The 15,707-nt window shown below is 43.8% G+C and overlaps 1 long non-coding RNA gene across 3 annotated transcripts in view; it reads right to left on the bottom strand.

The window, feature by feature from the left end:
- Positions 1–15,707, bottom strand: part of LOC307181269 — a 1,277,915-nt gene that overhangs the window by 34,952 nt on the left and 1,227,256 nt on the right. The window lies entirely within an intron of this gene.

Raw genomic sequence — 15,707 nt, 5'->3', positions numbered from 1 at the left:
ATATGGAATAGACAAGAGCTACTCCTTGCTCAACGAAATGGACTCAACACCGCATATTAAACGCCTAAGAATGTACCTGACTAGTAAGTATCTTAAAACCTATGGATTGCTATGTCTCCGAAAGAGAATCAAGCATGTGTACAGGGGCATAAACGCAGCAGTGATAGGATTGGAGAGGTTCGGTGAGCAAATGAAGACCCTTTGAAGTCATATTGCATGGTACCCATTACACGGGTCTCAACTCTCCAGGTTTAAGGTATTCTTCCTTCAGCTAAAATATGCATGTGGAACCCAGAGTATGATCAACCGTGTGAATCGGAGACGTGTTCAAATATGTCTCAGTTTTCCTCTCCTGGTACTCTTGTGCAACATTCCAGATGCTTTACTAACACTCTCCCCACTTGGAGAGTCAGCGCCTTTAACCACCTGTTTGGCCCAGTTTGCAATTTCTGCGGAAGAGGAACAGGAATAGGGAGAACCAATGAGACACTAGCTGGAGGTGTCTGGACACGCAAATTTAACTCTCATTTCCCACCAGGAAGAGGAAATAACCAAAGGCTCAGCGTGCCATACCGGAACAAGATTAGGGCCTGAAGCCATCCTGCGGTGTTGCGGCCAGCTCACAAGAAAGCGAGTTGAAGAAAGGAGCTCAGGGACACTGTAATTCACAAACCTGCAGAGTTATAAATGACAGCTATCGTCCAAAAATAGACTGAAGTAAGGCTGCCAAGAGGACTTGAAAGCGGGGCAGAATTGCAGGAAACCGATTTCAGGAGGTAGACTGGAATTGCATTGAAAGCATAGGAAAAGAGGCAGAACGTCCACAATGATGCACTTGGCCAAAAAGGGCGTATGCGTTTTTTCCTGAATATATTCAGGAAAAAACGCATACGCCCTTTTTGGCCAACCAAGCAAGCTTGCAAAGGAAATCTGCACTACAATGAAGTCTCACTTCCCCCCGGTTAAACGGGCCATCTGAAAAAAGCGTAAAATCCAGAAAGGCACGACAGGCCATGGAGAACTGAGAGCCTTGTTATGCTGATGGGCGGGATGTAAATTGCCAACAGACACTCGGGAGAAGTGTATGGTGTTTCCTGAAACATCTAAGAAACAAAGCAACAGAGCCTAGGGCACTTCCACTTATGGTCCTATAGCTTAGGGAAATTAAAATCAAAAAGACACAGCCACCCCAAAGTTTGGGACGCCTCTGTTTACAAGAACCTTGTTTACCGTACAAGTTCAATATCACAGAAAGTGAAAAATGGATAAAGAACTTGTGGTACTTACGTACAATGCAGTATCACTCAGCAATGAAATCTATGTCATCAGGCCCGTAGCAGCATAATGAGTGGATTCAGGTACGATGATTCTAACTGAAATAAGTCACACAGAAAAAGAAACATCATAAGATATCACTAATACACGGAATGTAAACTTGGCTACACAGGAACTGAATTCCAAAACAGAACAGGGTCTCAAATTTAGAAAACCAACTTATGCTTGCTTAAGGGGAAAGGTGAGTTGGGGTGCTGCATAAAACCAGAGATTGAAATGAGCACAGATAAATTTCCTTAAGCCAAATATGGAATAGAAAAGAGCTACTCCTTGCTCAACAAAATGGACTCAACACCCCATATTAAACGCCTAAGAATGTACCTGACTAGTATGTATCTTAAAACCTATGGATTGCTATGTCTCCAAAAGAGAATCAAGCGTGTGTACAGGGGCATAAACGCAGCAGTGATAGGATTGGAGAGGTTTGGTGAGCAAATGAAGACCCTTTGAAGTCATATTGCATGGTACCCATTCCACGGGTTTCAACTCTCCAGGTTTAAGGTATTCTTCCTTCAGCTAAAACATGCATGTGGAACCTAGAGTATGATCAACCATGTGATCGGGAGACGTGTTCAAATATGTGTCAGTTTTCCTCCCCTGGTACTCGCGTGCAACATTCCAGACGCTTTACTAACACTCTCCCGACTTGGAGAGTCAGTGCCTTTAACCTCCTGTTTGGCCCAGTTTGCAATTTCTGCGGAAGATGAACAGGAAGAGCGAGAACCAATGAGAGACTAGCTGGAGGTGTCTGGACTGGCAAATTTAACTCTCATTTCCCACCAGGAAGAGGAATTAACCAAAGGTTCAGCGTGCCGTGCCGGAACCAGATTAGGGCCTGAAGCCATCCTGCGGTGTTGCGGCCAGGTCACAAGAAAGCGAGTTGAAGAAAGGATCTCAGGGACACTGTAATTCACAAACCTGCAGAGTTATAAATGACAGCTATCGTCCAAAAATATACTGAAGTAAGGCTGCCAAGAGGACTTGAAAGCGGGGCAGAATTGCAGGAATCCGATTTCAGGAGGTAGACTGGAATTGCATTGAAAGCATAGGAAAAGGGGCAGAGCGTCCACAATGATGCACTTGGCCAAAAAGGGCGTATGCGTTTTTTCCTGAATATATTCAGGAAAAAACGCATACGCCCTTTTTGGCCAACCAAGCAAGCTTGCAAAGGAAATCTGCACTACAATGAAGTCTCACTTCCCCCCGGTCAAAAGGGCCATCTGAAAAAAGTGTAAAATCCAGAAAGGCTGGACAGGCCATGGAGAACTGGGAGCCTTGTTATGCTGATGGGCGGGATGTAAATTGCCAACAGACACTCGGGAGAAGTGTATGGTGTTTCCTGAAACATCTAAAAAACAAAGCAACAGAGCCTAGGGCACTTCCACTTATGGTCCTATAACTTAGGGAAATTAAAATCAAAAAGACACAGCCACCCCAAAGTTTGGGACACCTCTGTTTACAAGAACCTCGTTTACCATACAAGTTCAACATCGCAGAAAGTGAAAAATGGATAAAGAACTTGTGGTATTTACTTACAAAGCAATATCACTCAGCAATGAAATCTATGTCATCAGGCCCTTAGGAGCACAATGAGTGGATTCAGGTACGATGATTCGAACTGAAATCAGTAACACAGAAAAAGAAACATCATAAGATATCAGTAATACACGGAATGTAAACTTGGCTACACAGGAACTGAATTACAAAACAAAACAGGGTCTCAAATTTAGAAAACCAACTTATGCTTGCTTAAGGGGAAAGGTGAGTTGGGGTGCTGCATAAAACCAGAGATTGAAATGAGCACAGATAAAGTTCCTTAAGCCAAATATGGAATAGACAAGAGCTACTCCTTGCTCGACGAAATGGACTCAACACCGCATATTAAACGCCTAAGAATGTACCTGACTAGTAAGTATCTTAAAACCTATGGATTGCTATGTCTCCGAAAGAGAATCAAGCATGTGTACAGGGGCATAAACGCAGCAGTGATAGGATTGGAGAGGTTCGGTGAGCAAATGAAGACCCTTTGAAGTCATATTGCATGGTACCCATTCCACGGGTTTCAACTACCCAGGTTTAAGGTATTCTTCCTTCAGCTAAAACATGCATGTGGAACCTAGAGTATGATCAACCATGTGATCGGGAGACGTGTTCAAATATGTCTCAGTTTTCGTACCCTGGTACTCGGGTGCATCATTCCAGACACTTTACTAACACTCTCACAACTTGGAGAGTCAGTCCCTTTAACCTCCTGTTTGGCCCAGTTTGCAATTTCTGCGGAAGATGAACAGGAATAGCGAGAACCAATGAGAGACTAGCTGGAGGTGTCTGGACGGGCAAATTTAACTCTCATTTCCCACCAGGAAGAGGAATTAACCAAAGGCTCAGCGTGCCGTGCCGGAACCATATTAGGGCCTGAAGCCATCCTGCGGTGTTGCGGCCAGCTCACAAGAAAGCGAGTTGAAGAAAGGAGCTCAGGGGCACTGTAATTCACAAACCTGCAGAGTTATAAATGACAGCTATCGTCCAAAAATATACTGAAGTAAGGCTGCCAAGAGGACTTGAAAGTGGCGCAGAATTGCAGGAAACCGATTTCAGGAGGTAGACTGGAATTGCATTGAAAGCATAGGAAAAGAGGCAGAACGTCCACAATGATGCACTTGGCCAAAAAGGGCGTATGGGTTTTTTCCTGAATATATTCAGGAAAAAACGCATACGCTCTTTTTGGCCAACCAAGCAAGCTTGCAAAGGAAATCTGCACTACAATGAAGTCTCACATCCCCCCGGTCAAAAGGGCCATCTGAAAAAAGTGTAAAATCCAGAAAGGCAGGACAGGCCATGGAGAACTGGGAGCCTTGTTATGCTGATGGGCGGGATGTAAATTGTCAACAGACACTCGGGAGAAGTGTATGGTGTTTCCTGAAACATCTAAGAAACAAAGCAACAGAGCCTAGGGCACTTCCACTTAGGGTCCTATAGCTTAGGGAAATTAAATTCAAAAAGACACAGCCATCCCAAAGTTTGGGACGGCTCTGTTTACAAGAACCTCGTTTACAGTACAAGTTCAACATCGCAGAAAGTGAAAAATGGATAAAGAAGTTGTGGTACTTACTTACAAAGCAATATCACTCAGCAATGAAATCTATGTCATCAGGCCCTTAGGAGCACAATGAGTGGATTCAGGTACGATGATTCTTACTGAAATAAGAAACACAGAAAAAGAAACATCATAAGATATCACTAATACACGGAATGTAAACTTGGCTACACAGGAACTGAATTACAAAACAAAACAGGGTCTCAAATTTAGAAAACCAACTTATGCTTGCTTAAGGGGAAAGGTGAGTTGGGGTGCTGCATAAAACCAGAGATTGAAATGAGCACAGATAAAGTTCCTTAAGCCAAATATGGAATAGACAAGAGCTACTCCTTGCTCGACGAAATGGACTCAACACCGCATATTAAACGCCTAAGAATGTACCTGACTAGTAAGTATCTTAAAACCTATGGATTGCTATGTCTCCGGAAGAGAATCAAGCATGTGTACAGGGGCATAAACGCAGCAGTGATAGGATTGGAGAGGTTCGGTGAGCAAATGAAGACCCTTTGAAGTCATATTGCATGGTACCCATTCCACGGGTTTCAACTACCCAGGTTTAAGGTATTCTTCCTTCAGCTAAAACATGCATGTGGAACCTAGAGTATGATCAACCATGTGATCGGGAGACGTGTTCAAATATGTCTCAGTTTTCGTACCCTGGTACTCGGGTGCATCATTCCAGACACTTTACTAACACTCTCACAACTTGGAGAGTCAGTCCCTTTAACCTCCTGTTTGGCCCAGTTTGCAATTTCTGCGGAAGATGAACAGGAATAGCGAGAACCAATGAGAGACTAGCTGGAGGTGTCTGGACGGGCAAATTTAACTCTCATTTCCCACCAGGAAGAGGAATTAACCAAAGGCTCAGCGTGCCGTGCCGGAACCATATTAGGGCCTGAAGCCATCCTGCGGTGTTGCGGCCAGCTCACAAGAAAGCGAGTTGAAGAAAGGAGCTCAGGGGCACTGTAATTCACAAACCTGCAGAGTTATAAATGACAGCTATCGTCCAAAAATATACTGAAGTAAGGCTGCCAAGAGGACTTGAAAGCGGCGCAGAATTGCAGGAAACCGATTTCAGGAGGTAGACTGGAATTGCATTGAAAGCATAGGAAAAGAGGCAGAACGTCCACAATGATGCACTTGGCCAAAAAGGGCGTATGCGTTTTTTCCTGAATATATTCAGGAAAAAACGCATACGCCCTTTTTGGCCAACCAAGCAAGCTTGCAAAGGAAATCTGCACTACAATGAAGTCTCACATCCCCCCGGTCAAAAGGGCCATCTGAAAAAAGTGTAAAATCCAGAAAGGCAGGACAGGCCATGGAGAACTGGGAGCCTTGTTCTGCTGATGGGCGGGATGTAAATTGCCAACAGACACTCGGGAGAAGTGTATGGTGTTTCCTGAAACATCTAAAAAACAAAGCAACCGAGCCTAGGGCACTTCCACTTAGTGTCCTATAGCTTAGGGAAATTAAATTCAAAAAGACACAGCCATGCCAAAGTTTGGGACGGCTCTGTTTACAAGAACCTCGTTTACAGTACAAGTTCAACATCGCAGAAAGTGAAAAATGGATAAAGAAGTTGTGGTATTTACTTACAAAGCAATATCACTCAGCAATGAAATCTATGTCATCAGGCCCTTAGGAGCACAATGAGTGGATTCAGGTACGATGATTCTAACTGAAATAAGTAACACAGAAAAAGAAACATCATAAGATATCACTAATACACGGAATGTAAACTTGGCTACACAGGAACTGAATTACAAAACATAACAGGGTCTCAAATTTAGAAAACCAACTTATGCTTGCTTAAGGGGAAAGGTGAGTTGGGGTGCTGCATAAAACCAGAGATTGAAATGAGCACAGATAAAGTTCCTTAAGCCAAATATGGAATAGACAAGAGCTACTCCTTGCTCGACGAAATGGACTCAACACCGCATATTAAACGCCTAAGAATGTACCTGACTAGTAAGTATCTTAAAACCTATGGATTGCTATGTCTCCGAAAGAGAATCAAGCATGTGTACAGGGGCATAAACGCAGCAGTGATAGGATTGGAGAGGTTCGGTGAGCAAATGAAGACCCTTTGAAGTCATATTGCATGGTACCCATTCCACGGGTTTCAACTACCCAGGTTTAAGGTATTCTTCCTTCAGCTAAAACATGCATGTGGAACCTAGAGTATGATCAACCATGTGATCGGGAGACGTGTTCAAATATGTCTCAGTTTTCCTCCCCTGGTACTCGGGTGCAACATTCCAGACGCTTTACTAACACTCTCACCACTTGGAGAGTCAGTCCCTTTAACCTCCTGTTTGGCCCAGTTTGCAATTTCTGCGGAAGATGAACAGGAATAGCGAGAACCAATGAGAGACTAGCTGGAGGTGTCTGGACGGGCAAATTTAACTCTCATTTCCCACCAGGAAGAGGAATTAACCAAAGGCTCAGCGTGCCGTGCCGGAACCAGATTAGGGCCAGAAGCCATCCTGCGGTGTTGCGGCCAGGTCACAAGAAAGCGAGTTGAAGAAAGGATCTCAGGGACACTGTAATTCACAAACCTGCAGAGTTATAAATGACAGCTATCGTCCAAAAATATACTGAAGTAAGGCTGCCAAGAGGACTTGAAAGCGGGGCAGAATTGCAGGAAACCGATTTCAGGAGGTAGACTGGAATTGCATTGAAAGCATAGGAAAGGGGGCAGAAGGTCCACAATGATGCACTTGGCCAAAAAGGGCGTATGCGTTTTTTCCTGAATATATTCAGGAAAAAACGCATACGCCCTTTTTGGCCAACCAAGCAAGCTTGCAAAGGAAATCTGCACTACAATGAAGTCTCACATCCCCCCGGTCAAAAGGGCCATCTGAAAAAAGTGTAAAATCCAGAAAGGCAGGACAGGCCATGGAGAACTGGGAGCCGTGTTATGCTGATGGGCGGGATGTAAATTGCCAACAGACACTCGGGAGAAGTGTATGGTGTTTCCTGAAACATCTAAAAAACAAAGCAACAGAGCCTAGGGCACTTCCACTTAGTGTCCTATAGCTTAGGGAAATTAAATTCAAAAAGACACAGCCATGCCAAAGTTTGGGACGGCTCTGTTTACAAGAACCTCGTTTACAGTACAAGTTCAACATCGCAGAAAGTGAAAAATGGATAAAGAAGATGTGGTATTTACTTACAAAGCAATATCACTCAGCAATGAAATCTATGTCATCAGCCCCTTAGGAGCACAATGAGTGGATTCAGGTACGATGATTCTAACTGAAATAAGTAACACAGAAAAAGAAACATCATAAGATATCACTAATACACGGAATGTAAACTTGGCTACACAGGAACTGAATTACAAAACATAACAGGGTCTCAAATTTAGAAAACCAACTTATGCTTGCTTAAGGGGAAAGGTGAGTTGGGGTGCTGCATAAAACCAGAGATTGAAATGAGCACAGATAAAGTTCCTTAAGCCAAATATGGAATAGACAAGAGCTACTCCTTGCTCGACAAAATGGACTCAACACCGCATATTAAACGCCTAAGAATGTACCTGACTAGTAAGTATCTTAAAACCTATGGATTGCTATGTCTCCGAAAGAGAATCAAGCATGTGTACAGGGGCATAAACGCAGCAGTGATAGGATTGGAGAGGTTCGGTGAGCAAATGAAGACCCTTTGAAGTCATATTGCATGGTACCCATTCCACGGGTTTCAACTACCCAGGTTTAAGGTATTCTTCCTTCAGCTAAAACATGCATGTGGAACCTAGAGTATGATCAACCATGTGATCGGGAGACGTGTTCAAATATGTCTCAGTTTTCCTCCCCTGGTACTCGGGTGCAACATTCCAGACGCTTTACTAACACTCTCACCACTTGGAGAGTCAGTCCCTTTAACCTCCTCTTTGGCCCAGTTTGCAATTTCTGCGGAAGATGAACAGGAATAGCGAGAACCAATGAGAGACTAGCTGGAGGTGTCTGGACGGGCAAATTTAACTCTCATTTCCCACCAGGAAGAGGAAGTAACTAAAGGCTCACCGTGCCACGCCGGAACCAGATTAGGGCCTGAAGCCATCCTTTGGTGTTGCGGCCAGCTCACAAGAAAGCGAGTTGAAGAAAGGAGCTCAGGGACACTGTAATTCACAAACCTGCAGAGTTATAAATGACAGCTATCGTCCAAAAATAGACTGAAGTAAGGCTGCCAAGAGGACTTGAAAGCGGGGCAGAATTGCAGGAAACCGATTTCAGGAGGTAGACTGGAATTGCATTGAAAGCATAGGAAAAGAGGCAGAACGTCCACAATGATGCACTTGGCCAAAAAGGGCGTATGCATTTTTTCCTGAATATATTCAGGAAAAAACGCATACGCCCTTTTTGGCCAACCAAGCAAGCTTGCAAAGGAAATCTGCACTACAATGAAGTCTCACTTCCCCCCGGTCAAAAGGGTCATCTGAAAAAAGTGTAAAATCCAGAAAGGCAGGACAGGCCATGGAGAACTGGGAGCCTTGTTATGCTGATGGGCGGGATGTAAATTGCCAACAGACACTTGGGAGAAGTGTATGGTGTTTCCTGAAACATCTAAAAAACAAAGCAACCGAGCCTAGGGCACTTCCACTTATGGTCCTATAGCTTAGGGAAATTAAAATCAAAAAGACACAGCCACCCGAAAGTTTGGGACGCCTCTGTTAACAAGAACCTCGTTTACCGTACAAGTTCAATATGACAGAAAGTGAAAAATGGATAAAGAACTTGCGGTACTTACGTACAATGCAGTATCACTCAGCAATGAAATCTATGTCATCAGGCCCTTAGCAGCACAATGAGTGGATTCAGGTATGATGATTCTAACTGAAATAAGTCACACAGAAAAAGAAACATCATAAGATATCAGTAATATACGGAATAAACTTGGCTACACAGGAAATGAATTACAGAACAGAACAGGGTCTCAAATTTAGAAAACCAACTTATGCTTGCTTAAGGGTAAAGGTGAGTTGGGGTGCTGCATAAAACCAGAGATTGAAATGAGCACAGATAAAGTTCCTTAAGCCAAATATGGAATAGACAAGAGCTACTCCTTGCTCAATGAAATGGACTCAACACCGCATATTAAATGCCTAAGAATGTACCTGACTAGTAAGTATCTTAAAAGCTATGGATTGCTATGTCTCCGAAAGGGAATCAAGCATGAGTACAGGGGCATAAGCGCAGCAGTGATAGGATTGGAGAGGTTCGGTGAGCAAATGAAGACCCTTTGAAGTCATATTGCATGGTACCCATTCCACGGGTTTCAACTACCCAGGTTTAAGGTATTCTTCCTTCAGCTAAAACATGCATGTGGAACCTAGAGTATGATCAACCATGTGAACGGGAGACATGTTCAAATATGTCTCAGTTTTCGTACCCTGGTACTCGGGTGCAACATTCCAGACGCTTTACTAACACTCTCCCGACTTGGAGAGTCAGTCCCTTTAACCTCTTGTTCCGCCCAGTTTGCAATTTCTGCGGAAGATGAACAGGAATAGCGAAAACCAATGAGAGACTAGCTGGAGGTGTCTGGACGGGCAAATTTAACTCTCATTTCCCACCAGGAAGAGGAATTAACCAAAGGCTTAGCGTGCTGTGCCGGAACCAGATTAGGGCCTGAAGCCATCCTGCGGTGTTGCGGCCAGCTCACAAGAAAGCGAGTTGAAGAAAGGAGCTCAGGGCACTGTAATTCACAAACCTGCAGAGTTATAAATGACAGCTATCGTCCAAAAATATACTGAAGTAAGGCTGCCAAGAGGACTTGAAAACGGGGTAGAATTGCAGGAAACCGATTTCAGGAGGTAGACTGGAATTGCATTGAAAGCATAGGAAAAGAGGCAGAGCGTCCACAATGATGCACTTGGCCAAAAAGGGCGTATGCGTTTTTTCCTGAATATATTCAGGAAAAAACGCATACGCCCTTTTTGGCTAACCAAGCAAGCTTGCAAAGGAAATCTGCACTACAATGAAGTCTCACTTCCCCCCGGTCAAACGGGCCATCTGAAAAAAGCGTAAAATCCAGAAAGGCAGGACAGGCCATGGAGAACTGGGAGCCTTGTTATGCTGATGGGCGGGATGTAAATTGCCAACAGACACTCGGGAGAAGGGTATGGTGTTTCCTGAAACATCTAAAAAACAAAGCAACAGAGCCTAGGGCACTTCCACTTATGGTCCTTTAGCTTAGGGAAATTAAAATCAAAAAGACACAGCCACCCCAAAGTTTGGGACGCCTCTGTTTACAAGAACTTCGGTTACCGTACAAGTTCAATATCACTGAAAGTGAAAAATGGATAAAGAACTTGTGGTACTTACGTACAATGCAGTATCACTCAGCAATGAAATCTATGTCATCAGGCCCGTAGCAGCATAATGAGTGGATTCAGGTACGATGATTCTAACTGAAATAAGTCACACAGAAAAAGAAACATCATAAGATATCACTAATACACGGAATGTAAACTTGGCTACACAGGAACTGAATTACAGAACAGAACAGGGTCTCAAATTTAGAAAACCAACTTATGCTTGCTTAAGGGTAAAGGTGAGTTGGGGTGCTGCATAAAACCAGAGATCGAAATGAGCACAGATAAAGTTCCTTAAGCCAAATATGGAATAGACAAGAGCTACTCCTTGCTCAACGAAATGGACTCAACACCGCATATTAAACGCCTAAGAATGTACCTGACTAGTAAGTATCTTAAAACCTATGGATTGCTATGTCTCCGAAAGAGAATCAAGCATGTGTACAGGGGCATAAACGCAGCAGTGATAGGATTGGAGATGTTCAGTGAGCAAATGAAGACCCTTTGAAGTCATATTGCATGGTACCCATTACACGGGTCTCAACTCTCCAGGTTTAAGGTATTCTTCCTTCAGCTAAAATATGCATGTGGAACCCAGAGTATGATCAACCGTGTGAATCGGAGACGTGTTCAAATATATCTCAGTTTTCCTCTCCTGGTACTCTTGTGCAACATTCCAGATGCTTTACTAACACTCTCCCCACTTGGAGAGTCAGCGCCTTTAACCACCTGTTTGGCCCAGTTTGCAATTTCTGCGGAAGATGAACAGGAATAGGGAGAACCAATGAGACACTAGCTGGAGGTGTCTGGACACGCAAATTTAACTCTCATTTCCCACCAGGAAGAGGAAATAACCAAAGGCTCAGCGTGCCGTGCCGGAACAAGATTAGGGCCTGAAGCCATCCTGCGGTGTTGCGGCCAGCTCACAAGAAAGCGAGTTGAAGAAAGGAGCTCAGGGACACTGTAATTCACAAACCTGCAGAGTTATAAATGACAGCTATCGTCCAAAAATATAATGAAGTAAGGCTGCCAAGAGGACTTGAAAGCGGGGCAGAATTGCAGGAAACCGATTTCAGGAGGTAGACTGGAATTGCATTGAAAGCATAGGAAAAGAGGCAGAGCGTCCACAATGATGCACTTGGCCAAAAAGGACGTATGCGTTTGTTCCTGAATATATTCAGGAAAAAACGCATACGCCCTTTTTGGCCAACCAAGCAAGCTTGCAAAGGAAATCTGCACTACAATGAAGTCTCACTTCCCCCCGGTTAAACGGGCCATCTGAAAAAAGCGTAAAATCCAGAAAGGCACGACAGGCCATGGAGAACTGAGAGCCTTGTTATGCTGATGGGCGGGATGTAAATTGCCAACAGACACTCGGGAGAAGTGTATGGTGTTTCCTGAAACATCTAAGAAACAAAGCAACAGAGCCTAGGGCACTTCCACTTATGGTCCTATAGCTTAGGGAAATTAAAATCAAAAAGACACAGCCACCCCAAAGTTTGGGACGCCTCTGTTTACAGGAACCTCGTTTACCGAACAAGTTCAATATCACAGAAAGTGAAAAATGGATAAAGAACTTGTGGTACTTACGTACAATGCAGTATCACTCAGCAATGAAATCTATGTCATCAGGCCCGTAGCAGCATAATGAGTGGATTCAGGTACGATGATTCTAACTGAAATAAGTCACACAGAAAAAGAAACATCATAAGATATCACTAATACACGGAATGTAAACTTGGCTACACAGGAACTGAATTCCAAAACAGAACAGGGTCTCAAATTTAGAAAACCATCTTATGCTTGCTTAAGGGGAAAGGTGAGTTGGGGTGCTGCATAAAACCAGAGATTGAAATGAGCACAGATAAATTTCCTTAAGCCAAATATGGAATAGAAAAGAGCTACTCCTTGCTCAACGAAATGGACTCAACATCCCATATTAAACGCCTAAGAATGTACCTGACTAGTAAGTATCTTAAAACCTATGGATTGCTATGTCTCCAAAAGAGAATCAAGTGTGTGTACAGGGGCATAATCGCAGCAGTGATAGGATTGGAGACGTTCCGTGAGCAAATGAAGACCCTTTGAAGTCATATTGCATGGTACCCATTCCACGGGTCTCAACTCTCCAGGTTTAAGGTATTCTTCCTTCTGCTAAAACATGCATGTGGAACCCAGAGTATGATCAACCGTGTGAACGGGAGACGTGTTCAAATATGTCTCAGTTTTCCTCCCCTGGTACTTGAGTGCAACATTCAAGACGCTTTACTAACATTCTCCCCACTTGGAGAGTCAGCGCCTTTAACCTCCTGTTTGGCCCAGTTTGCAATTTCTGCGGAAGATGAACAGGAATAGGGAGAACCAATGAGAGACTAGCTGGAGGTGTCTGGACGGGCAAATTTAACTCTCATTTCCCACCAGGAAGAGGAAATAACCAAAGGCTCAGCGTGCCATGCCGGAACCAGATTAGGGCCTGAAGCCATCCTGCGGTGTTGCGGCCAGCTCAAAAGAAAGCGAGTTGAAGAAAGGAGCTCAGGGGCAGTGTAATTCACAAACCTGCAGAGTTATAAATGACAGCTATCGTCCAAAAATATACTGAAGGAAGGCTGCCAAGAGGACTTGAAAGCAGGGCAGAATTGCAGGAAACCGATTTCAGGAGGTAGACTGGAATTGCATTGAAAGCATAGGAAAAGAGGCAGAACGTCCACAATGATGCACTTGGCCAAAAAGGGCGTATGCGTTTTTTCCTGAATATATTCAGGAAAAAACGCATACGCCCTTTTTGGCCAACCAACCAAGCTTGCAAAGGAAATCTGCACTACAATGAAGTCTCACTTCCCCCCGGTCAAAAGGGCCATCTGAAAAAGGTGTAAAATCCAGAAAGGCAGGACAGGCCATGGAGAACTGGGAGCCTTGTTATGCTGATGGGCGGTATGGAAATTGCCAACAGACACTCGGGAGAAGTGTATGGTGTTTCCTGAAACATCTAAAAAACAAAACAACAGAGCCTAGGGCACTTCCACTTATGGTCCTATAGCTTAGGGAAATTAAAATCAAAAAGACACAGCCACCCCAAAGTTTGGGACACCTCTGATTACAAGAACCTCGGTTACCGTACAAGTTCAATATCACTGAAAGTGAAAAATGGATAAAGAACTTGTGGTACTTACGTACAATGCAGTATCACTCAGCAATGAAATCTATGTCATCAGGCCCGTAGCAGCATAATGAGTGGATTCAGGTACGATGATTCTAACTGAAATAAGTCACACAGAAAAAGAAACATCATAAGATATCACTAATACACGGAATGTAAACTTGGCTACACAGGAACTGAATTACAGAACAGAACAGGGTCTCAAATTTAGAAAACCAACTTATGCTTGCTTAAGGGGAAAGGTGAGTTGGGGAGCTGCATAAAACCAGAGATCGAAATGAGCACAGATAAAGTTCCTTAAGCCAAATATGGAATAGACAAGAGCTACTCCTTGCTCAACGAAATGGACTCAACACCGCATATTAAACGCCTAAGAATGTACCTGACTAGTAAGTATCTTAAAACCTATGGATTGCTATGTCTCCGAAAGAGAATCAAGCATGTGTACAGGGGCATAAACGCAGCAGTGATAGGATTGGAGAGGTTCGCTGAGCAAATGAAGACCCATTGAAGTCATATTGCATGGTACCCATTCCACGGGTTTCAACTACCCAGGTTTAAGGTATTCTTCCTTCAGCTAAAACATGCATGTGGAACCTAGAGTATGATCAACCATGTGATCGGGAGACGTGTTCAAATATGTCTCAGTTTTCCTCCCCTGGTACTTCGGTGCAACATTCCAGACGCTTTACTAACACTCTCCCAACTTGGAGAGTCAGCGCCTTTAACCTCCTGTTTGGCCCAGTTTGCAATTTCTGCGGAAGATGAACAGGAATAGGGAGAACCAATGAGAGACTAGCTGGAGGTGTCTGGACGGGCAAATTTAACTCACATTTCCCACCAGGAAGAGCAAATAACCAAAGGCTCAGCGTGCCGTGCCGGAACCAGATTAGGGCCTGAAGCCATCCTGCGGTGTTGAGGTCAGCTCAAAAGAAAGCGAGTTGAAGAAAGGAGCTCAGGGGCACTGTAATTCACAAACCTGCAGAGTTATAAATGACAGCTATCGTCCAAAAATATACTGAAGTAAGGCTGCCAAGAGGACTTGAAAGCGGGGCAGAATTGCAGGAAACCGATTTCAGGAGGTAGACTGGAATTGCATTGAAAGCATAGGAAAAGAGGCAGAAAGTCCACAATGATGCACTTGGCCAAAAAGGGCGTATGCGTTTTTTCCTGAATATATTCCAGAAAAAAACGCATACGCCCTTTTTGGCCAACCAAGCAAGTTTGCAAAGGAAATCTGCACTACAATGAAGTCTCACTTCCCCCCGGTCAAAAGAGCCATCTGAAAAAAGTGTAAAATCCAGAAAGGCAGGACAGGCCATGGAGAACTGGGAGCCTTGTTATGCTGATGGGCGGGATGTAAATTGCCAACACACACACAGGAGAAGTGTATGGTGTTTCCTGAAACATCTAAAAAACAAAGCAACAGAGCCTAGGGCACTTCCACTTATGGTCCTATAGCTCAGGGAAATTAAAATCAAAAAGACACAGCCACCCCAAAGTTTGGGACGCCTCTGTTTACAAGAACCTCGTTTACCGTACAAGTTCAATATCACAGAAAGTGAAAAATGGATAAAGAACTTGTGGTACTTACGTACAATGCAGTATCACTCAGCAATGAAATCTATGTCATCAGGCCCTTTGCAGCACAATGAATGGATTCAGGTATGATGATTCTAACTGAAATAAGTCACACAGAAAAAGAAACATCATAAGATATCAGTAATACACGGAATGTAAACTTGGCTACACAGGAACTGAATTACAGAACAGAACAGGGTCTCAAATTTAGAAAA

Source organism: Stenella coeruleoalba, assembly GCF_951394435.1.
Source record: "Stenella coeruleoalba genome assembly, contig: scaffold_62, whole genome shotgun sequence".
NCBI lineage: Eukaryota > Metazoa > Chordata > Mammalia > Artiodactyla > Delphinidae > Stenella > Stenella coeruleoalba.
This window is presented reverse-complemented; position numbering and strand designations above follow the sequence as displayed.